This window comes from Pleuronectes platessa, chromosome 11, assembly GCF_947347685.1.
Source record: "Pleuronectes platessa chromosome 11, fPlePla1.1, whole genome shotgun sequence".
NCBI lineage: Eukaryota > Metazoa > Chordata > Actinopteri > Pleuronectiformes > Pleuronectidae > Pleuronectes > Pleuronectes platessa.
This window is the reverse complement of record NC_070636.1, coordinates 23,619,898-23,639,019: the sequence shown is the minus strand read 5'-3', so window position 1 is coordinate 23,639,019 and position 19,122 is coordinate 23,619,898. Positions and strand designations below refer to the sequence as shown.

At 43.4% G+C, this 19,122-nt stretch overlaps 27 non-coding genes across 27 annotated transcripts; all 27 read right to left on the bottom strand.

The window, feature by feature from the left end:
* Positions 1-86: 86 nt before the first annotated feature.
* LOC128452791 (U1 spliceosomal RNA) lies at positions 87-250 on the bottom strand. Its single transcript, XR_008341277.1, has one exon. It is a non-coding gene; the product is annotated as a U1 spliceosomal RNA (small nuclear RNA).
* Positions 251-805: 555 nt separating this feature from the next.
* On the bottom strand, positions 806-969 carry LOC128452257 (U1 spliceosomal RNA). The gene has a single exon (XR_008340757.1). It is a non-coding gene; the product is annotated as a U1 spliceosomal RNA (small nuclear RNA).
* A 556-nt stretch (positions 970-1,525) lies between these two features.
* Positions 1,526-1,689, bottom strand: LOC128452759 (U1 spliceosomal RNA). The gene has a single exon (XR_008341246.1). It is a non-coding gene; the product is annotated as a U1 spliceosomal RNA (small nuclear RNA).
* A 556-nt stretch (positions 1,690-2,245) lies between these two features.
* On the bottom strand, positions 2,246-2,409 carry LOC128452245 (U1 spliceosomal RNA). Its single transcript, XR_008340746.1, has one exon. It is a non-coding gene; the product is annotated as a U1 spliceosomal RNA (small nuclear RNA).
* A 556-nt stretch (positions 2,410-2,965) lies between these two features.
* On the bottom strand, positions 2,966-3,129 carry LOC128452234 (U1 spliceosomal RNA). The gene has a single exon (XR_008340735.1). It is a non-coding gene; the product is annotated as a U1 spliceosomal RNA (small nuclear RNA).
* A 556-nt stretch (positions 3,130-3,685) lies between these two features.
* On the bottom strand, positions 3,686-3,849 carry LOC128452643 (U1 spliceosomal RNA). Its single transcript, XR_008341132.1, has one exon. It is a non-coding gene; the product is annotated as a U1 spliceosomal RNA (small nuclear RNA).
* A 555-nt stretch (positions 3,850-4,404) lies between these two features.
* On the bottom strand, positions 4,405-4,568 carry LOC128452221 (U1 spliceosomal RNA). The gene has a single exon (XR_008340723.1). It is a non-coding gene; the product is annotated as a U1 spliceosomal RNA (small nuclear RNA).
* Positions 4,569-5,124: 556 nt separating this feature from the next.
* On the bottom strand, positions 5,125-5,288 carry LOC128452799 (U1 spliceosomal RNA). Its single transcript, XR_008341285.1, has one exon. It is a non-coding gene; the product is annotated as a U1 spliceosomal RNA (small nuclear RNA).
* A 555-nt stretch (positions 5,289-5,843) lies between these two features.
* Positions 5,844-6,007, bottom strand: LOC128452209 (U1 spliceosomal RNA). Its single transcript, XR_008340712.1, has one exon. It is a non-coding gene; the product is annotated as a U1 spliceosomal RNA (small nuclear RNA).
* Positions 6,008-6,562: 555 nt separating this feature from the next.
* LOC128452722 (U1 spliceosomal RNA) lies at positions 6,563-6,726 on the bottom strand. Its single transcript, XR_008341209.1, has one exon. It is a non-coding gene; the product is annotated as a U1 spliceosomal RNA (small nuclear RNA).
* Positions 6,727-7,282: 556 nt separating this feature from the next.
* Positions 7,283-7,446, bottom strand: LOC128452770 (U1 spliceosomal RNA). Its single transcript, XR_008341257.1, has one exon. It is a non-coding gene; the product is annotated as a U1 spliceosomal RNA (small nuclear RNA).
* Positions 7,447-8,001: 555 nt separating this feature from the next.
* LOC128452710 (U1 spliceosomal RNA) lies at positions 8,002-8,165 on the bottom strand. Its single transcript, XR_008341198.1, has one exon. It is a non-coding gene; the product is annotated as a U1 spliceosomal RNA (small nuclear RNA).
* A 556-nt stretch (positions 8,166-8,721) lies between these two features.
* On the bottom strand, positions 8,722-8,885 carry LOC128452772 (U1 spliceosomal RNA). Its single transcript, XR_008341259.1, has one exon. It is a non-coding gene; the product is annotated as a U1 spliceosomal RNA (small nuclear RNA).
* A 555-nt stretch (positions 8,886-9,440) lies between these two features.
* Positions 9,441-9,604, bottom strand: LOC128452699 (U1 spliceosomal RNA). The gene has a single exon (XR_008341187.1). It is a non-coding gene; the product is annotated as a U1 spliceosomal RNA (small nuclear RNA).
* Positions 9,605-10,160: 556 nt separating this feature from the next.
* On the bottom strand, positions 10,161-10,324 carry LOC128452766 (U1 spliceosomal RNA). The gene has a single exon (XR_008341253.1). It is a non-coding gene; the product is annotated as a U1 spliceosomal RNA (small nuclear RNA).
* A 556-nt stretch (positions 10,325-10,880) lies between these two features.
* LOC128452769 (U1 spliceosomal RNA) lies at positions 10,881-11,044 on the bottom strand. The gene has a single exon (XR_008341256.1). It is a non-coding gene; the product is annotated as a U1 spliceosomal RNA (small nuclear RNA).
* A 555-nt stretch (positions 11,045-11,599) lies between these two features.
* LOC128452687 (U1 spliceosomal RNA) lies at positions 11,600-11,763 on the bottom strand. The gene has a single exon (XR_008341175.1). It is a non-coding gene; the product is annotated as a U1 spliceosomal RNA (small nuclear RNA).
* A 556-nt stretch (positions 11,764-12,319) lies between these two features.
* LOC128452768 (U1 spliceosomal RNA) lies at positions 12,320-12,483 on the bottom strand. The gene has a single exon (XR_008341255.1). It is a non-coding gene; the product is annotated as a U1 spliceosomal RNA (small nuclear RNA).
* Positions 12,484-13,038: 555 nt separating this feature from the next.
* Positions 13,039-13,202, bottom strand: LOC128452676 (U1 spliceosomal RNA). Its single transcript, XR_008341164.1, has one exon. It is a non-coding gene; the product is annotated as a U1 spliceosomal RNA (small nuclear RNA).
* A 556-nt stretch (positions 13,203-13,758) lies between these two features.
* LOC128452767 (U1 spliceosomal RNA) lies at positions 13,759-13,922 on the bottom strand. Its single transcript, XR_008341254.1, has one exon. It is a non-coding gene; the product is annotated as a U1 spliceosomal RNA (small nuclear RNA).
* A 555-nt stretch (positions 13,923-14,477) lies between these two features.
* Positions 14,478-14,641, bottom strand: LOC128452665 (U1 spliceosomal RNA). Its single transcript, XR_008341153.1, has one exon. It is a non-coding gene; the product is annotated as a U1 spliceosomal RNA (small nuclear RNA).
* Positions 14,642-15,197: 556 nt separating this feature from the next.
* LOC128452765 (U1 spliceosomal RNA) lies at positions 15,198-15,361 on the bottom strand. The gene has a single exon (XR_008341252.1). It is a non-coding gene; the product is annotated as a U1 spliceosomal RNA (small nuclear RNA).
* Positions 15,362-15,917: 556 nt separating this feature from the next.
* On the bottom strand, positions 15,918-16,081 carry LOC128452653 (U1 spliceosomal RNA). The gene has a single exon (XR_008341142.1). It is a non-coding gene; the product is annotated as a U1 spliceosomal RNA (small nuclear RNA).
* Positions 16,082-16,637: 556 nt separating this feature from the next.
* On the bottom strand, positions 16,638-16,801 carry LOC128452642 (U1 spliceosomal RNA). Its single transcript, XR_008341131.1, has one exon. It is a non-coding gene; the product is annotated as a U1 spliceosomal RNA (small nuclear RNA).
* Positions 16,802-17,357: 556 nt separating this feature from the next.
* Positions 17,358-17,521, bottom strand: LOC128452764 (U1 spliceosomal RNA). The gene has a single exon (XR_008341251.1). It is a non-coding gene; the product is annotated as a U1 spliceosomal RNA (small nuclear RNA).
* Positions 17,522-18,076: 555 nt separating this feature from the next.
* LOC128452631 (U1 spliceosomal RNA) lies at positions 18,077-18,240 on the bottom strand. Its single transcript, XR_008341120.1, has one exon. It is a non-coding gene; the product is annotated as a U1 spliceosomal RNA (small nuclear RNA).
* A 556-nt stretch (positions 18,241-18,796) lies between these two features.
* Positions 18,797-18,960, bottom strand: LOC128452801 (U1 spliceosomal RNA). The gene has a single exon (XR_008341287.1). It is a non-coding gene; the product is annotated as a U1 spliceosomal RNA (small nuclear RNA).
* Between the last annotated feature and the right edge of the window lie 162 nt (positions 18,961-19,122).

Below are 19,122 nucleotides of genomic sequence, written 5' to 3'. Positions count from 1 at the left end.
CATTGTGTCAGGAGCACAAAATATCTACAACAAAGCCTATAAAATAGGCCCAGTGTCAGGCTCTTATTGCAATTGAACATAATGATCAGGGGAGAGCGCGGACGCAGTCCCCCACTACCACAAATTATGCAGTCGAGATTCCCACATTTGGGGAATTCGCACGGGTCAGCACAACCGAAGTGCAATGGCTGAGCCTCGCCCTGGGTGAACCACCTTCATGATCATGGTTTCTCCCATGCCAGGTAAGTATGAGTTGGACGCATTGGAGACAGGCCCTTGTTCCTTAGACACAGTTGTTTGGCTCATGGTGCCCTCATGCATATTCACAGAATCCAAAGGCCTTCAGTATCACATCAAACCGTTCTGGTAAAGGACTTGTTGAAGTGAAGAAAACAATTCTGTGAAATGACATCTAATGACTTTATACATTTTCTTGTCTCCAGCCCTTTTATTCCCCTAGCAAAACAGAGAAAACCTCGATGAAAATCAGCCAGGTAAGCCCTGGCCATCTCTGATAAATCACCACAAAAGCCCAAAGACATAACAACTTTGTCTCAGAGACAACAGAAACTGCTGTAAAGTCGGAAAAATCAGCATACAGGCAGTACAAGAATTTCTAGCAAACATTACCTATCAAAACAGTAAACTTGGAACAGGAGTGAACCCGTATATTTGCTGTAAAAATATACTTCTACCACAATCAGTGGCATTAGTGAGTGCATTGTGTCGGGAGCACAAAATATCTACAACAAAGACTATAAAATAGGCCCAGTGTCAGGCTCTTATTGCAATTGAACATAATGATCAGGGGAGAGCGCGGACGCAGTCCCCCACTACCACAAATTATGCAGTCGAGATTCCCACATTTGGGGAATTCGCAAGGGTCAGCACAACCGAAGTGCAATGGCTGAGCCTCGCCCTGGGTGAACCACCTTCATGATCATGGTTTCTCCCCTGCCAGGTAAGTATGAGTTTGACGCATTGGAGACAGGCCCTTGTTCCTTAGACACAGTTGTTTGGCTCATGGTGCCTTCCATGCATATTCACAGAATCCAAAGGCCTTCAGTATCACATCAAACCGTTTTGGTAAAGGACTTGTTGAAGTGAAGCAAACAAATCTGTGAAATGACATCTAATGACTTTATCAATTTTCTTGTCTCCAGCCCTTTTATTCCCCTAGCAAAACAGAGAAAACCTCGATGAAAATCAGCCAGGTAAGCCCTGGCCATCTCTGATAAATCACCACAAAAGCCCAAAGACATAACAACTTTGTCTCAGAGACAACAGAAACTGCTTTAAAGTCGGAAAAATCAGCATACAGGCAGTACAAGAATTTCTAGCAAACATTACTTATCAAAACAGCAAACTTGGAACAGGAGTGAACCCGTATATTTGCTGTAAAATTATACTTCTACCACAATCAGTGGCATTATAGAGTGCAATGTGTCGGGAGCACAAAATATCTACAACAAAGCCTATAAAATAGGCCCAGTGTCAGGCTCTTATTGCAATTGAACATAATCATCAGGGGAGAGCGCGGACGCAGTCCCCCACTACCACAAATTATGCAGTCGAGATTCCCACATTTGGGGAATTCGCACGGGTCAGCACAACCGAAGTGCAATGGCTGAGCCTCGCCCTGGGTGAACCACCTTCATGATCATGGTTTATCCCCTGCCAGGTAAGTATGAGTTGGACGCATTGGAGACAGGCCCTTGTTCCTTAAACACAGTTGTTTGGCTCATGGTGCCTCCCATGCATATTCACAGAATCCAAAGGCCTTCAGTATCACATCAAACCGTTTTGGTAAAGGAATTGTTGAAGTGAAGCAAACAATTCTGTGAAATGACATCTAATGACTTTATCAATTTTCTTGTCTCCAGCCCTTTTATTCCCCTAGCAAAACAGAGAAAACCTCTTTGAAAAGCAACCAGGTTTGCCCTGTCCGTCTCTGATAAATCACCACAAAAGCCCAAAGACCTAACAACTTTGTCTCAGAGACAACAGAAACTGCTCTAAAGTCGGAAAAATCAGCATAAAGGCAGTACAAGAATTTCTAGCAAACATTACCTATCAAAACAGTAAACTTGGAACAGGAGTGAACCCGTATATTTGCTGTAAAATTATACTTCTACCACAATCAGTGGCATTAGTGAGTGCATTGTGTCGGGAGCACAAAATATCTACAACAAAGACTATAAAATAGGTCCAGTGTCAGGCTCTTATTGCAATTGAACATAATGATCAGGGGAGAGCGCGGACGCAGTCCCCCACTACCACAAATTATGCAGTCGAGATTCCCACATTTGGGGAATTCGCAAGGGTCAGCACAACCGAAGTGCAATGGCTGAGCCTCGCCCTGGGTGAACCACCTTCATGATCATGGTTTCTCCCCTGCCAGGTAAGTATGAGTTTGACGCATTGGAGACAGGCCCTTGTTCCTTAGACACAGTTGTTTGGCTCATGGTGCCTTCCATGCATATTCACAGAATCCAAAGGCCTTCAGTATCACATCAAACCGTTTTGGTAAAGGACTTGTTGAAGTGAAGCAAACAAATCTGTGAAATGACATCTAATGACTTTATCAATTTTCTTGTCTCCAGCCCTTTTATTCCCCTAGCAAAACAGAGAAAACCTCGATGAAAATCAGCCAGGTAAGCCCTGGCCATCTCTGATAAATCACCACAAAAGCCCAAAGACATAACAACTTTGTCTCAGAGACAACAGAAACTGCTGTAAAGTCGGAAAAATCAGCATACAGGCAGTACAAGAATTTCTAGCAAACATTACCTATCAAAACAGTCAACTTGGAACAGGACTGAACCCGTATATTTGCTGTAAAAATATACTTCTACCACAATCAGTGGCATTAGTGAGTGCATTGTGTCGGGAGCACAAAATATCTACAACAAAGACTATAAAATAGGCCCAGTGTCAGGCTCTTATTGCAATTGAACATAATGATCAGGGGAGAGCGCGGACGCAGTCCCCCACTACCACAAATTATGCAGTCGAGATTCCCACATTTGGGGAATTCGCAAGGGTCAGCACAACCGAAGTGCAATGGCTGAGCCTCGCCCTGGGTGAACCACCTTCATGATCATGGTTTCTCCCCTGCCAGGTAAGTATGAGTTGGACGCATTGGAGACAGGCCCTTGTTCCTTAGACACAGTTGTTTGGCTCATGGTGCCTCCCATGCATATTCACAGAATCCAAAGGCCTTCAGTATCACATCAAACCGTTTTGGTAAAGGACTTGTTGAAGTGAAGCAAACAATTCTGTGAAATGACATCTAATGACTTTATACATTTTCTTGTCTCCAGCCCTTTTATTCCCCTAGCAAAACAGAGAAAACCTTGATGAAAATCAGCCAGGTAAGCCCTGGCCATCTCTGATAAATCACTACAAAAGCCCATAGACATAACAACTTTGTCTCAGAGACAACAGAAACTGCTCTAAAGTCGGAAAAATCAGCATACAGGCAGTACAAGAATTTCTAGCAAACATTACTTATCAAAACAGTAAACTTGGAACAGTAATGAACCTGTCTATTTGCTGTAAAATTATACTTCTACCACAATCAGTGGCATTGGTGAGTGCATTGTGTCAGGAGCACAAAATATCTACAACAAAGCCTATAAAATAGGCCCAGTGTCAGGCTCTTATTGCAATTGAACATAATGATCAGGGGAGAGCGCGGACGCAGTCCCCCACTACCACAAATTATGCAGTCGAGATTCCCACATTTGGGGAATTCGCACGGGTCAGCACAACCGAAGTGCAATGGCTGAGCCTCGCCCTGGGTGAACCACCTTCATGATCATGGTTTCTCCCCTGCCAGGTAAGTATGACTTGGACGCATTCGAGACAGGCCCTTGTTCATTAGACACAGTTGTTTGGCTCATGGTGCCCTCATGCATATTCACAGAATCCAAAGGCCTTCAGTATCACATCAAACCGTTTTGGTAAAGGACTTGTTGAAGTGAAGCAAACAATTCTGTGAAATGACATCTAATGACTTTATAAATTTTCTTGTCTCCAGCCCTTTTATTCCCCTAGCAAAACAGAGAAAACCTCGATGAAAATCAGCCACGTAAGCCCTGGCCATCTCTGATAAATCACTACAAAAGCCCATAGACATAACAACTTTGTCTCAGAGACAACAGAAACTGCTGTAAAGTCGGAAAAATCAGCATACAGGCAGTACAAGAATTTCTAGCAAACATTACCTATCAAAACAGTAAACTTGGAACAGCAGTGAACCCGTATATTTGCTGTAAAAATATACTTCTACCACAATCAGTGGCATTAGTGAGTGCATTGTGTCACGAGCACAAAATATCTACAACAAAGCCTATAAAATAGGCCCAGTGTCAGGCTCTTATTGCAATTGAACATAATGATCAGGGGAGAGCGCGGACGCAGTCCCCCACTACCACAAATTATGCAGTCGAGATTCCCACATTTGGGGAATTCGCAAGGGTCAGCACAACCGAAGTGCAATGGCTGAGCCTCGCCCTGGGTGAACCACCTTCATGATCATGGTTTCTCCCCTGCCAGGTAAGTATGAGTTGGACGCATTGGAGACAGGCCCTTGTTCCTTAGACACAGTTGTTTGGCTCATGGTGCCCTCCATGCATATTCACAGAATCCAAAGGCCTTCAGTATCACATCAAACCGTTTTGGTAAAGGACTTGTTGAAGTGAAGCAAACAAATCTGTGAAATGACATCTAATGACTTTATCAATTTTCTTGTCTCCAGCCCTTTTATTCCCCTAGCAAAACAGAGAAAACCTCGATGAAAATCAGCCAGGTAAGCCCTGGCCATCTCTGATAAATCGACACAAAAGCCCAAAGACATAACAACTTTGTCTCAGAGACAACAGAAACTGCTTTAAAGTCGGAAAAATCAGCATATAGGCAGTACAAGAATTTCTAGCAAACATTACCTATCAAAACAGTAAACTTGGAACAGGAGTGAACCCGTATATTTGCTGTAAAATTATACTTCTACCACAATCAGTGGCATTAGTGAGTGCATTGTGTCGGGAGCACAAAATATCTACAACAAAGACTATAAAATAGGCCCAGTGTCAGGCTCTTATTGCAATTGAACATAATCATCAGGGGAGAGCGCGGACGCAGTCCCCCACTACCACAAATTATGCAGTCAAGATTCCCACATTTGGGGTATTCGCACGGGTCAGCACAACCGAAGTGCAATGGCTGAGCCTCGCCCTGGGTGAACCACCTTCATGATCATGGTTTATCCCCTGCCAGGTAAGTATGAGTTGGACGCATTGGAGACAGGCCCTTGTTCCTTAGACACAGTTGTTTGGCTCATGGTGCCCTCATGCATATTCACAGAATCCAAAGGCCTTCAGTATCACATCAAACCGTTTTGGTAAAGGACTTGTTGAAGTGAAGCAAACAATTCTGTGAAATGACATCTAATGACTTTATCAATTTTCTTGTCTCCAGCCCTTTTATTCCCCTAGCAAAACAGAGAAAACCTTGATGAAAATCAGCCAGGTAAGCCCTGGCCATCTCTGATAAATCACTACAAAAGCCCAAAGACATAACAACTTTGTCTCAGAGACAACAGAAACTGCTGTAAAGTCGGAAAAATCAGCATATAGGCAGTACAAGAATTTCTAGCAAACATTACCTATCAAAACAGTAAACTTGGAACAGGAGTGAACCCGTATATTTGCTGTAAAAATATACTTCTACCACAATCAGTGGCATTAGTTAGTGCATTGTGTCGGGAGCACAAAATATCTACAACAAAGACTATAAAATAGGCCCAGTGTCAGGCTCTTATCGCAATTGAACATAATGATCAGGGGAGAGCGCGGACGCAGTCCCCCACTACCACAAATTATGCAGTCGAGATTCCCACATTTGGGGAATTCGCAAGGGTCAGCACAACCGAAGTGCAATGGCTGAGCCTCGCCCTGGGTGAACCACCTTCATGATCATGGTTTCTCCCCTGCCAGGTAAGTATGAGTTGGACGCATTGGAGACAGGCCCTTGTTCCTTAGACACAGTTGTTTGGCTCATGGTGCCCTCATGCATATTCACAGAATCCAAAGGCCTTCAGTATCACATCAAACCGTTTTGGTAAAGGACTTGTTGAAGTGAAGCAAACAAATCTGTGAAATGACATCTAATGACTTTATCAATTTTCTTGTCTCCAGCCCTTTTATTCCCCTAGCAAAACAGAGAAAACCTCGATGAAAATCAGCCAGGTAAGCCCTGGCCATCTCTGATAAATCACCACAAAAGCCCAAAGACATAACAACTTTGTCTCAGAGACAACAGAAACTGCTATAAAGTCGGAAAAATCAGCATACAGGCAGTACAAGAATTTCTAGCAAACATTACCTATCAAAACAGTAAACTTGGAACAGGAGTGAACCCGTATATTTGCTGTAAAATTATACTTCTACCACAATCAGTGGCATTAGTGAGTGCATTGTGTCGGGAGCACAAAATATCTACAACAAAGACTATAAAATAGGCCCAGTGTCAGGCTCTTATTGCAATTGAACATAATCATCAGGGGAGAGCGCGGACGCAGTCCCCCACTACCACAAATTATGCAGTCGAGATTCCCACATTTGGGGAATTCGCAGGGGTCAGCACAACCGAAGTGCAATGGCTGAGCCTCGCCCTGGGTGAACCACCTTCATGATCATGGTTTCTCCCCTGCCAGGTAAGTATGAGTTGGACGCATTGGAGACAGGCCCTTGTTCCTTAGACACAGTTGTTTGGATCATGGTGCCTCCCATGCATATTCACAGAATCCAAAGGCCTTCAGTATCACATCAAACCGTTTTGGTAAAGGACTTGTTGAAGTGAAGCAAACAAATCTGTGAAATGACATCTAATGACTTAATCGATTTTCTTGTCTCCAGCCCTTTTATTCCCCTAGCAAAACAGAGAAAACCTCTGTGAAAAGCAACCAGGTAAGCCCTGTCCGTCTCTGATAAATCACCACAAAAGCCCAAAGACCTAACAACTTTGTCTCAGAGACAACAGAAACTGCTCTAAAGTCGGAAAAATCAGCATACAGGCAGTACAAGAATTTCTAGCAAACATTACTTATCAAAACAGTAAACTTGGAACAGTAATGAACCTGTCTATTTGCTGTAAAATTATACTTCTACCACAATCAGTGGCATTGGTGAGTGCATTGTGTCAGGAGCACAAAATATCTACAACAAAGCCTATAAAATAGGCCCAGTGTCAGGCTCTTATTGCAATTGAACATAATGATCAGGGGAGAGCGCGGACGCAGTCCCCCACTACCACAAATTATGCAGTCGAGATTCCCACATTTGGGGAATTCGCACGGGTCAGCACAACCGAAGTGCAATGGCTGAGCCTCGTCCTGGGTGAACCACCTTCATGATCATGGTTTCTCCCCTGCCAGGTAAGTATGAGTTGGACGCATTGGAGACAGGCCCTTGTTCCTTAGACACAGTTGTTTGGCTCATGGTGCCCTCATGCATATTCACAGAATCCAAAGGCCTTCAGTATCACATCAAACCGTTTTGGTAAAGGACTTGTTGAAGTGAAGCAAACAAATCTGTGAAATGACATCTAATGACTTTATCAATTTTCTTGTCTCCAGCCCTTTTATTCCCCTAGCAAAACAGAGAAAACCTCGATGAAAATCAGCCAGGTAAGCCCTGGCCATCTCTGATAAATCACCACAAAAGCCCAAAGACATAACAACTTTGTCTCAGAGACAACAGAAACTGCTATAAAGTCGGAAAAATCAGCATACAGGCAGTACAAGAATTTCTAGCAAACATTACCTATCAAAACAGTAAACTTGGAACAGGAGTGAACCCGTATATTTGCTGTAAAATTATACTTCTACCACAATCAGTGGCATTAGTGAGTGCATTGTGTCGGGAGCACAAAATATCTACAACAAAGACTATAAAATAGGCCCAGTGTCAGGCTCTTATTGCAATTGAACATAATCATCAGGGGAGAGCGCGGACGCAGTCCCCCACTACCACAAATTATGCAGTCGAGATTCCCACATTTGGGGAATTCGCAGGGGTCAGCACAACCGAAGTGCAATGGCTGAGCCTCGCCCTGGGTGAACCACCTTCATGATCATGGTTTCTCCCCTGCCAGGTAAGTATGAGTTGGACGCATTGGAGACAGGCCCTTGTTCCTTAGACACAGTTGTTTGGATCATGGTGCCTCCCATACATATTCACAGAATCCAAAGGCCTTCAGTATCACATCAAACCGTTTTGGTAAAGGAATTGTTGAAGTGAAGCAAACAATTCTGTGAAATGACATCTAATGACTTTATAAATTTTCTTGTCTCCAGCCCTTTTATTCACCTAGCAAAACAGAGAAAACCTTGATGAAAATCAGCCAGGTAAGCCCTGGCCATCTCTGATAAATCACTACAAAAGCCCATAGACATAACAACTTTGTCTCAGAGACAACAGAAACTGCTCTAAAGTCGGAAAAATCAGCATACAGGCAGTACAAGAATTTCTAGCAAACATTACTTATCAAAACAGTAAACTTGGAACAGTAATGAACCTGTCTATTTGCTGTAAAATTATACTTCTACCACAATCAGTGGCATTGGTGAGTGCATTGTGTCAGGAGCACAAAATATCTACAACAAAGCCTATAAAATAGGCCCAGTGTCAGGCTCTTATTGCAATTGAACATAATGATCAGGGGAGAGCGCGGACGCAGTCCCCCACTACCACAAATTATGCAGTCGAGATTCCCACATTTGGGGAATTCGCACGGGTCAGCACAACCAAAGTGCAATGGCTGAGCCTCGTCCTGGGTGAACCACCTTCATGATCATGGTTTCTCCCCTGCCAGGTAAGTATGAGTTGGACGCATTGGAGACAGGCCCTTGTTCCTTAGACACAGTTGTTTGGCTCATGGTGCCCTCATGCATATTCACAGAATCCAAAGGCCTTCAGTATCACATCAAACCGTTTTGGTAAAGGACTTGTTGAAGTGAAGCAAACAAATCTGTGAAATGACATCTAATGACTTTATCAATTTTCTTGTCTCCAGCCCTTTTATTCCCCTAGCAAAACAGAGAAAACCTCGATGAAAATCAGCCAGGTAAGCCCTGGCCATCTCTGATAAATCACCACAAAAGCCCAAAGACATAACAACTTTGTCTCAGAGACAACAGAAACTGCTATAAAGTCGGAAAAATCAGCATACAGGCAGTACAAGAATTTCTAGCAAACATTACCTATCAAAACAGTAAACTTGGAACAGGAGTGAACCCGTATATTTGCTGTAAAATTATACTTCTACCACAATCAGTGGCATTAGTGAGTGCATTGTGTCGGGAGCACAAAATATCTACAACAAAGACTATAAAATAGGCCCAGTGTCAGGCTCTTATTGCAATTGAACATAATCATCAGGGGAGAGCGCGGACGCAGTCCCCCACTACCACAAATTATGCAGTCGAGATTCCCACATTTGGGGAATTCGCAGGGGTCAGCACAACCGAAGTGCAATGGCTGAGCCTCGCCCTGGGTGAACCACCTTCATGATCATGGTTTCTCCCCTGCCAGGTAAGTATGAGTTGGACGCATTGGAGACAGGCCCTTGTTCCTTAGACACAGTTGTTTGGATCATGGTGCCTCCCATGCATATTCACAGAATCCAAAGGCCTTCAGTATCACATCAAACCGTTTTGGTAAAGGACTTGTTGAAGTGAAGCAAACAAATCTGTGAAATGACATCTAATGACTTAATCGATTTTCTTGTCTCCAGCCCTTTTATTCCCCTAGCAAAACAGAGAAAACCTCTGTGAAAAGCAACCAGGTAAGCCCTGTCCGTCTCTGATAAATCACCACAAAAGCCCAAAGACATAACAACTTTGTCTCAGAGACAACAGAAACTGCTATAAAGTCGGAAAAATCAGCATACAGGCAGTACAAGAATTTCTAGCAAACATTACCTATCAAAACAGTAAACTTGGAACAGGAGTGAACCCGTATATTTGCTGTAAAATTATACTTCTACCACAATCAGTGGCATTAGTGAGTGCATTGTGTCGGGAGCACAAAATATCTACAACAAAGACTATAAAATAGGCCCAGTGTCAGGCTCTTATTGCAATTGAACATAATCATCAGGGGAGAGCGCGGACGCAGTCCCCGACTACCACAAATTATGCAGTCGAGATTCCCACATTTGGGGAATTCGCAGGGGTCAGCACAACCGAAGTGCAATGGCTGAGCCTCGCCCTGGGTGAACCACCTTCATGATCATGGTTTCTCCCCTGCCAGGTAAGTATGAGTTGGACGCATTGGAGACAGGCCCTTGTTCCTTAGACACAGTTGTTTGGATCATGGTGCCTCCCATACATATTCACAGAATCCAAAGGCCTTCAGTATCACATCAAACCGTTTTGGTAAAGGAATTGTTGAAGTGAAGCAAACAATTCTGTGAAATGACATCTAATGACTTTATAAATTTTCTTGTCTCCAGCCCTTTTATTCACCTAGCAAAACAGAGAAAACCTTGATGAAAATCAGCCAGGTAAGCCCTGGCCATCTCTGATAAATCACTACAAAAGCCCATAGACATAACAACTTTGTCTCAGAGACAACAGAAACTGCTCTAAAGTCGGAAAAATCAGCATACAGGCAGTACAAGAATTTCTAGCAAACATTACTTATCAAAACAGTAAACTTGGAACAGTAATGAACCTGTCTATTTGCTGTAAAATTATACTTCTACCACAATCAGTGGCATTGGTGAGTGCATTGTGTCAGGAGCACAAAATATCTACAACAAAGCCTATAAAATAGGCCCAGTGTCAGGCTCTTATTGCAATTGAACATAATGATCAGGGGAGAGCGCGGACGCAGTCCCCCACTACCACAAATTATGCAGTCGAGATTCCCACATTTGGGGAATTCGCACGGGTCAGCACAACCGAAGTGCAATGGCTGAGCCTCGTCCTGGGTGAACCACCTTCATGATCATGGTTTCTCCCCTGCCAGGTAAGTATGAGTTGGACGCATTGGAGACAGGCCCTTGTTCCTTAGACACAGTTGTTTGGCTCATGGTGCCCTCATGCATATTCACAGAATCCAAAGGCCTTCAGTATCACATCAAACCGTTTTGGTAAAGGACTTGTTGAAGTGAAGCAAACAAATCTGTGAAATGACATCTAATGACTTTATCAATTTTCTTGTCTCCAGCCCTTTTATTCCCCTAGCAAAACAGAGAAAACCTCGATGAAAATCAGCCAGGTAAGCCCTGGCCATCTCTGATAAATCACCACAAAAGCCCAAAGACATAACAACTTTGTCTCAGAGACAACAGAAACTGCTATAAAGTCGGAAAAATCAGCATACAGGCAGTACAAGAATTTCTAGCAAACATTACCTATCAAAACAGTAAACTTGGAACAGGAGTGAACCCGTATATTTGCTGTAAAATTATACTTCTACCACAATCAGTGGCATTAGTGAGTGCATTGTGTCGGGAGCACAAAATATCTACAACAAAGACTATAAAATAGGCCCAGTGTCAGGCTCTTATTGCAATTGAACATAATCATCAGGGGAGAGCGCGGACGCAGTCCCCCACTACCACAAATTATGCAGTCGAGATTCCCACATTTGGGGAATTCGCAGGGGTCAGCACAACCGAAGTGCAATGGCTGAGCCTCGCCCTGGGTGAACCACCTTCATGATCATGGTTTCTCCCCTGCCAGGTAAGTATGAGTTGGACGCATTGGAGACAGGCCCTTGTTCCTTAGACACAGTTGTTTGGATCATGGTGCCTCCCATGCATATTCACAGAATCCAAAGGCCTTCAGTATCACATCAAACCGTTTTGGTAAAGGACTTGTTGAAGTGAAGCAAACAAATCTGTGAAATGACATCTAATGACTTAATCGATTTTCTTGTCTCCAGCCCTTTTATTCCCCTAGCAAAACAGAGAAAACCTCTGTGAAAAGCAACCAGGTAAGCCCTGTCCGTCTCTGATAAATCACCACAAAAGCCCAAAGACCTAACAACTTTGTCTCAGAGACAACAGAAACTGCTCTAAAGTCGGAAAAATCAGCATACAGGCAGTACAAGAATTTCTAGCAAACATTACTTATCAAAACAGTAAACTTGGAACAGTAATGAACCTGTCTATTTGCTGTAAAATTATACTTCTACCACAATCAGTGGCATTGGTGAGTGCATTGTGTCAGGAGCACAAAATATCTACAACAAAGCCTATAAAATAGGCCCAGTGTCAGGCTCTTATTGCAATTGAACATAATGATCAGGGGAGAGCGCGGACGCAGTCCCCCACTACCACAAATTATGCAGTCGAGATTCCCACATTTGGGGAATTCGCACGGGTCAGCACAACCGAAGTGCAATGGCTGAGCCTCGTCCTGGGTGAACCACCTTCATGATCATGGTTTCTCCCCTGCCAGGTAAGTATGAGTTGGACGCATTGGAGACAGGCCCTTGTTCCTTAGACACAGTTGTTTGGCTCATGGTGCCCTCATGCATATTCACAGAATCCAAAGGCCTTCAGTATCACATCAAACCGTTTTGGTAAAGGACTTGTTGAAGTGAAGCAAACAAATCTGTGAAATGACATCTAATGACTTTATCAATTTTCTTGTCTCCAGCCCTTTTATTCCCCTAGCAAAACAGAGAAAACCTCGATGAAAATCAGCCAGGTAAGCCCTGGCCATCTCTGATAAATCACCACAAAAGCCCAAAGACATAACAACTTTGTCTCAGAGACAACAGAAACTGCTATAAAGTCGGAAAAATCAGCATACAGGCAGTACAAGAATTTCTAGCAAACATTACCTATCAAAACAGTAAACTTGGAACAGGAGTGAACCCGTATATTTGCTGTAAAATTATACTTCTACCACAATCAGTGGCATTAGTGAGTGCATTGTGTCGGGAGCACAAAATATCTACAACAAAGACTATAAAATAGGCCCAGTGTCAGGCTCTTATTGCAATTGAACATAATCATCAGGGGAGAGCGCGGACGCAGTCCCCCACTACCACAAATTATGCAGTCGAGATTCCCACATTTGGGGAATTCGCAGGGGTCAGCACAACCGAAGTGCAATGGCTGAGCCTCGCCCTGGGTGAACCACCTTCATGATCATGGTTTCTCCCCTGCCAGGTAAGTATGAGTTGGACGCATTGGAGACAGGCCCTTGTTCCTTAGACACAGTTGTTTGGATCATGGTGCCTCCCATACATATTCACAGAATCCAAAGGCCTTCAGTATCACATCAAACCGTTTTGGTAAAGGAATTGTTGAAGTGAAGCAAACAATTCTGTGAAATGACATCTAATGACTTTATAAATTTTCTTGTCTCCAGCCCTTTTATTCACCTAGCAAAACAGAGAAAACCTTGATGAAAATCAGCCAGGTAAGCCCTGGCCATCTCTGATAAATCACTACAAAAGCCCATAGACATAACAACTTTGTCTCAGAGACAACAGAAACTGCTCTAAAGTCGGAAAAATCAGCATACAGGCAGTACAAGAATTTCTAGCAAACATTACTTATCAAAACAGTAAACTTGGAACAGTAATGAACCTGTCTATTTGCTGTAAAATTATACTTCTACCACAATCAGTGGCATTGGTGAGTGCATTGTGTCAGGAGCACAAAATATCTACAACAAAGCCTATAAAATAGGCCCAGTGTCAGGCTCTTATTGCAATTGAACATAATGATCAGGGGAGAGCGCGGACGCAGTCCCCCACTACCACAAATTATGCAGTCGAGATTCCCACATTTGGGGAATTCGCACGGGTCAGCACAACCGAAGTGCAATGGCTGAGCCTCGTCCTGGGTGAACCACCTTCATGATCATGGTTTCTCCCCTGCCAGGTAAGTATGAGTTGGACGCATTGGAGACAGGCCCTTGTTCCTTAGACACAGTTGTTTGGCTCATGGTGCCCTCATGCATATTCACAGAATCCAAAGGCCTTCAGTATCACATCAAACCGTTTTGGTAAAGGACTTGTTGAAGTGAAGCAAACAAATCTGTGAAATGACATCTAATGACTTTATCAATTTTCTTGTCTCCAGCCCTTTTATTCCCCTAGCAAAACAGAGAAAACCTCGATGAAAATCAGCCAGGTAAGCCCTGGCCATCTCTGATAAATCACCACAAAAGCCCAAAGACATAACAACTTTGTCTCAGAGACAACAGAAACTGCTATAAAGTCGGAAAAATCAGCATACAGGCAGTACAAGAATTTCTAGCAAACATTACCTATCAAAACAGTAAACTTGGAACAGGAGTGAACCCGTATATTTGCTGTAAAATTATACTTCTACCACAATCAGTGGCATTAGTGAGTGCATTGTGTCGGGAGCACAAAATATCTACAACAAAGACTATAAAATAGGCCCAGTGTCAGGCTCTTATTGCAATTGAACATAATCATCAGGGGAGAGCGCGGACGCAGTCCCCCACTACCACAAATTATGCAGTCGAGATTCCCACATTTGGGGAATTCGCAGGGGTCAGCACAACCGAAGTGCAATGGCTGAGCCTCGCCCTGGGTGAACCACCTTCATGATCATGGTTTCTCCCCTGCCAGGTAAGTATGAGTTGGACGCATTGGAGACAGGCCCTTGTTCCTTAGACACAGTTGTTTGGATCATGGTGCCTCCCATGCATATTCACAGAATCCAAAGGCCTTCAGTATCACATCAAACCGTTTTGGTAAAGGACTTGTTGAAGTGAAGCAAACAAATCTGTGAAATGACATCTAATGACTTAATCGATTTTCTTGTCTCCAGCCCTTTTATTCCCCTAGCAAAACAGAGAAAACCTGTGTGAAAAGCAACCAGGTAAGCCCTGTCCGTCTCTGATAAATCACCACAAAAGCCCAAAGACCTAACAACTTTGTCTCAGAGACAACAGAAACTGCTCTAAAGTCGGAAAAATCAGCATACAGGCAGTACAAGAATTTCTAGCAAACATTACTTATCAAAACAGTAAACTTGGAACAGTAATGAACCTGTCTATTTGCTGTAAAATTATACTTCTACCACAATCAGTGGCATTAGTGAGTGCATTGTGTCGGGAGCACAAAATATCTACAACAAAGACTATAAAATAGGCCCAGTGTCAGGCTCTTATTGCAATTGAACATAATCATCAGGGGAGAGCGCGGACGCAGTCCCCCACTACCACAAATTATGCAGTCGAGATTCCCACATTTGGGGAATTCGCACGGGTCAGCACAACCGAAGTGCAATGGCTGAGCCTCGTCCTGGGTGAACCACCTTCATGATCATGGTTTCTCCCCTGCCAGGTAAGTATGAGTTGGACGCATTGGAGACAGGCCCTTGTTCCTTAGACACAGTTGTTTGGATCATGGTGCCTCCCATGCACATTCACAGAATCCAAAGGCCTTCAGTATCACATCAAACCGTTTTGGTAAAGGACTTGTTGAAGTGAAGCAAACAAATCTGTGAAATGACATCTAATGACTTAATCGATTTTCTTGTCTCCAGCCCTTTTATTCCCCTAGCAAAACAGAGAAAACCTCTGTGAAAAGCAACCAGGTAAGCCCTGTCCGTCTCTGATAAATCACCACAAAAGCCCAAAGACATAACAACTTTGTCTCAGAGACAACAGAAACTGCTGTAAAGTCGGAAAAATCAGCATACAGGCAGGACAAGAATTTCTAGCAAACATTACCTATCAAAACAGTAAACTTGGAACAGGAGTGAACCCGTATATTTGCTGTAAAATTATACTTCTACCACAATCAGTGGCATTAGTGAGTGCATTGTGTCGGGAGCACAAAATATCTACAACAAAGACTATAAAATAGGCCCAGTGTCAGGCTCTTATTGCAATTGAACATAATCATCAGGGGAGAGCGCGGACGCAGTCCCCCACTACCACAAATTATGCAGTCGAGATTCCCACATTTGGGGAATTCGCAGGGGTCAGCACAACCGAAGTGCAATGGCTGAGCCTCGCCCTGGGTGAACCACCTTCATGATCATGGTTTCTCCCCTGCCAGGTAAGTATGAGTTGGACGCATTGGAGACAGGCCCTTGTTTCTTAGACACAGTTGTTTGGATCATGGTGCCTCCCATACATATTCACAGAATCCAAAGGCCTTCAGTATCACATCAAACCGTTTTGGTAAAGGAATTGTTGAAGTGAAGCAAACAATTCTGTGAAATGACATCTAATGACTTTATAAATTTTCTTGTCTCCAGCCCTTTTATTCACCTAGCAAAACAGAGAAAACCTTGATGAAAATCAGCCAGGTAAGCCCTGGCCATCTCTGATAAATCACTACAAAAGCCCATAGACATAACAACTTTGTCTCAGAGACAACAGAAACTGCTCTAAAGTCGGAAAAATCAGCATACAGGCAGTACAAGAATTTCTAGCAAACATTACTTATCAAAACAGTAAACTTGGAACAGGAGTGAACCCGTATATTTGCTGTAAAATTATACTTCTACCACAATCAGTGGCATTAGTGAGTGCATTGTGTCGGGAGCACAAAATATCTACAACAAAGACTATAAAATAGGCCCAGTGTCAGGCTCTTATTGCAATTGAACATAATCATCAGGGGAGAGCGCGGACGCAGTCCCCCACTACCACAAATTATGCAGTCGAGATTCCCACATTTGGGGAATTCGCAGGGGTCAGCACAACCGAAGTGCAATGGCTGAGCCTCGCCCTGGGTGAACCACCTTCATGATCATGGTTTCTCCCCTGCCAGGTAAGTATGAGTTGGACGCATTGGAGACAGGCCCTTGTTCCTTAGACACAGTTGTTTGGATCATGGTGCCTCCCATACATATTCACAGAATCCAAAGGCCTTCAGTATCACATCAAACCGTTTTGGTAAAGGAATTGTTGAAGTGAAGCAAACAATTCTGTGAAATGACATCTAATGACTTTATAAATTTTCTTGTCTCCAGAACTTTTATTCACCTAGCAAAACAGAGAAAACCTTGATGAAAATCAGCCAGGTAAGCCCTGGCCATCTCTGATAAATCACTACAAAAGCCCATAGACATAACAACTTTGTCTCAGAGACAACAGAAACTGCTCTAAAGTCGGAAAAATCAGCATACAGGCAGTACAAGAATTTCTAGCAAACATTACTTATCAAAACAGTAAACTTGGAACAGTAATGAACCTGTCTATTTGCTGTAAAATTATACTTCTACCACAATCAGTGGCATTGGTGAGTGCATTGTGTCAGGAGCACAAAATATCTACAACAAAGCCTATAAAATAGGCCCAGTGTCAGGCTCTTATTGCAATTGAACATAATGATCAGGGGAGAGCGCGGACGCAGTCCCCCACTACCACAAATTATGCAGTCGAGATTCCCACATTTGGGGAATTCGCACGGGTCAGCACAACCGAAGTGCAATGGCTGAGCCTCGTCCTGGGTGAACCACCTTCATGATCATGGTTTCTCCCCTGCCAGGTAAGTATGAGTTGGACGCATTGGAGACAGGCCCTTGTTCCTTAGACACAGTTGTTTGGCTCATGGTGCCCTCATGCATATTCACAGAATCCAAAGGCCTTCAGTATCACATCAAACCGTTTTGGTAAAGGACTTGTTGAAGTGAAGCAAACAAATCTGTGAAATGACATCTAATGACTTTATCAATTTTCTTGTCTCCAGCCCTTTTATTCCCCTAGCAAAACAGAGAAAACCTCGATGAAAATCAGCCAGGTAAGCCCTGGCCATCTCTGATAAATCACCACAAAAGCCCAAAGACATAACAACTTTGTCTCAGAGACAACAGAAACTGCTATAAAGTCGGAAAAATCAGCATACAGGCAGTACAAGAATTTCTAGCAAACATTACCTATCAAAACAGTAAACTTGGAACAGGAGTGAACCCGTATATTTGCTGTAAAATTATACTTCTACCACAATCAGTGGCATTAGTGAGTGCATTGTGTCGGGAGCACAAAATATCTACAACAAAGACTATAAAATAGGCCCAGTGTCAGGCTCTTATTGCAATTGAACATAATCATCAGGGGAGAGCGCGGACGCAGTCCCCCACTACCACAAATTATGCAGTCGAGATTCCCACATTTGGGGAATTCGCAGGGGTCAGCACAACCGAAGTGCAATGGCTGAGCCTCGCCCTGGGTGAACCACCTTCATGATCATGGTTTCTCCCCTGCCAGGTAAGTATGAGTTGGACGCATTGGAGACAGGCCCTTGTTCCTTAGACACAGTTGTTTGGATCATGGTGCCTCCCATACATATTCACAGAATCCAAAGGCCTTCAGTATCACATCAAACCGTTTTGGTAAAGGAATTGTTGAAGTGAAGCAAACAATTCTGTGAAATGACATCTAATGACTTTATAAATTTTCTTGTCTCCAGCCCTTTTATTCACCTAGCAAAACAGAGAAAACCTTGATGAAAATCAGCCAGGTAAGCCCTGGCCATCTCTGATAAATCACTACAAAAGCCCATAGACATAACAACTTTGTCTCAGAGACAACAGAAACTGCTCTAAAGTCGGAAAAATCAGCATACAGGCAGTACAAGAATTTCTAGCAAACATTACTTATCAAAACAGTAAACTTGGAACAGTAATGAACCTGTCTATTTGCTGTAAAATTATACTTCTACCACAATCAGTGGCATTGGTGAGTGCATTGTGTCAGGAGCACAAAATATCTACAACAAAGCCTATAAAATAGGCCCAGTGTCAGGCTCTTATTGCAATTGAACATAATGATCAGGGGAGAGCGCGGACGCAGTCCCCCACTACCACAAATTATGCAGTCGAGATTCCCACATTTGGGGAATTCGCACCGGTCAGCACAACCGAAGTGCAATGGCTGAGCCTCGTCCTGGGTGAACCACCTTCATGATCATGGTTTCTCCCCTGCCAGGTAAGTATGAGTTGGACGCATTGGAGACAGGCCCTTGTTCCTTAGACACAGTTGTTTGGCTCATGGTGCCCTCATGCATATTCACAGAATCCAAAGGCCTTCAGTATCACATCAAACCGTTTTGGTAAAGGACTTGTTGAAGTGAAGCAAACAAATCTGTGAAATGACAT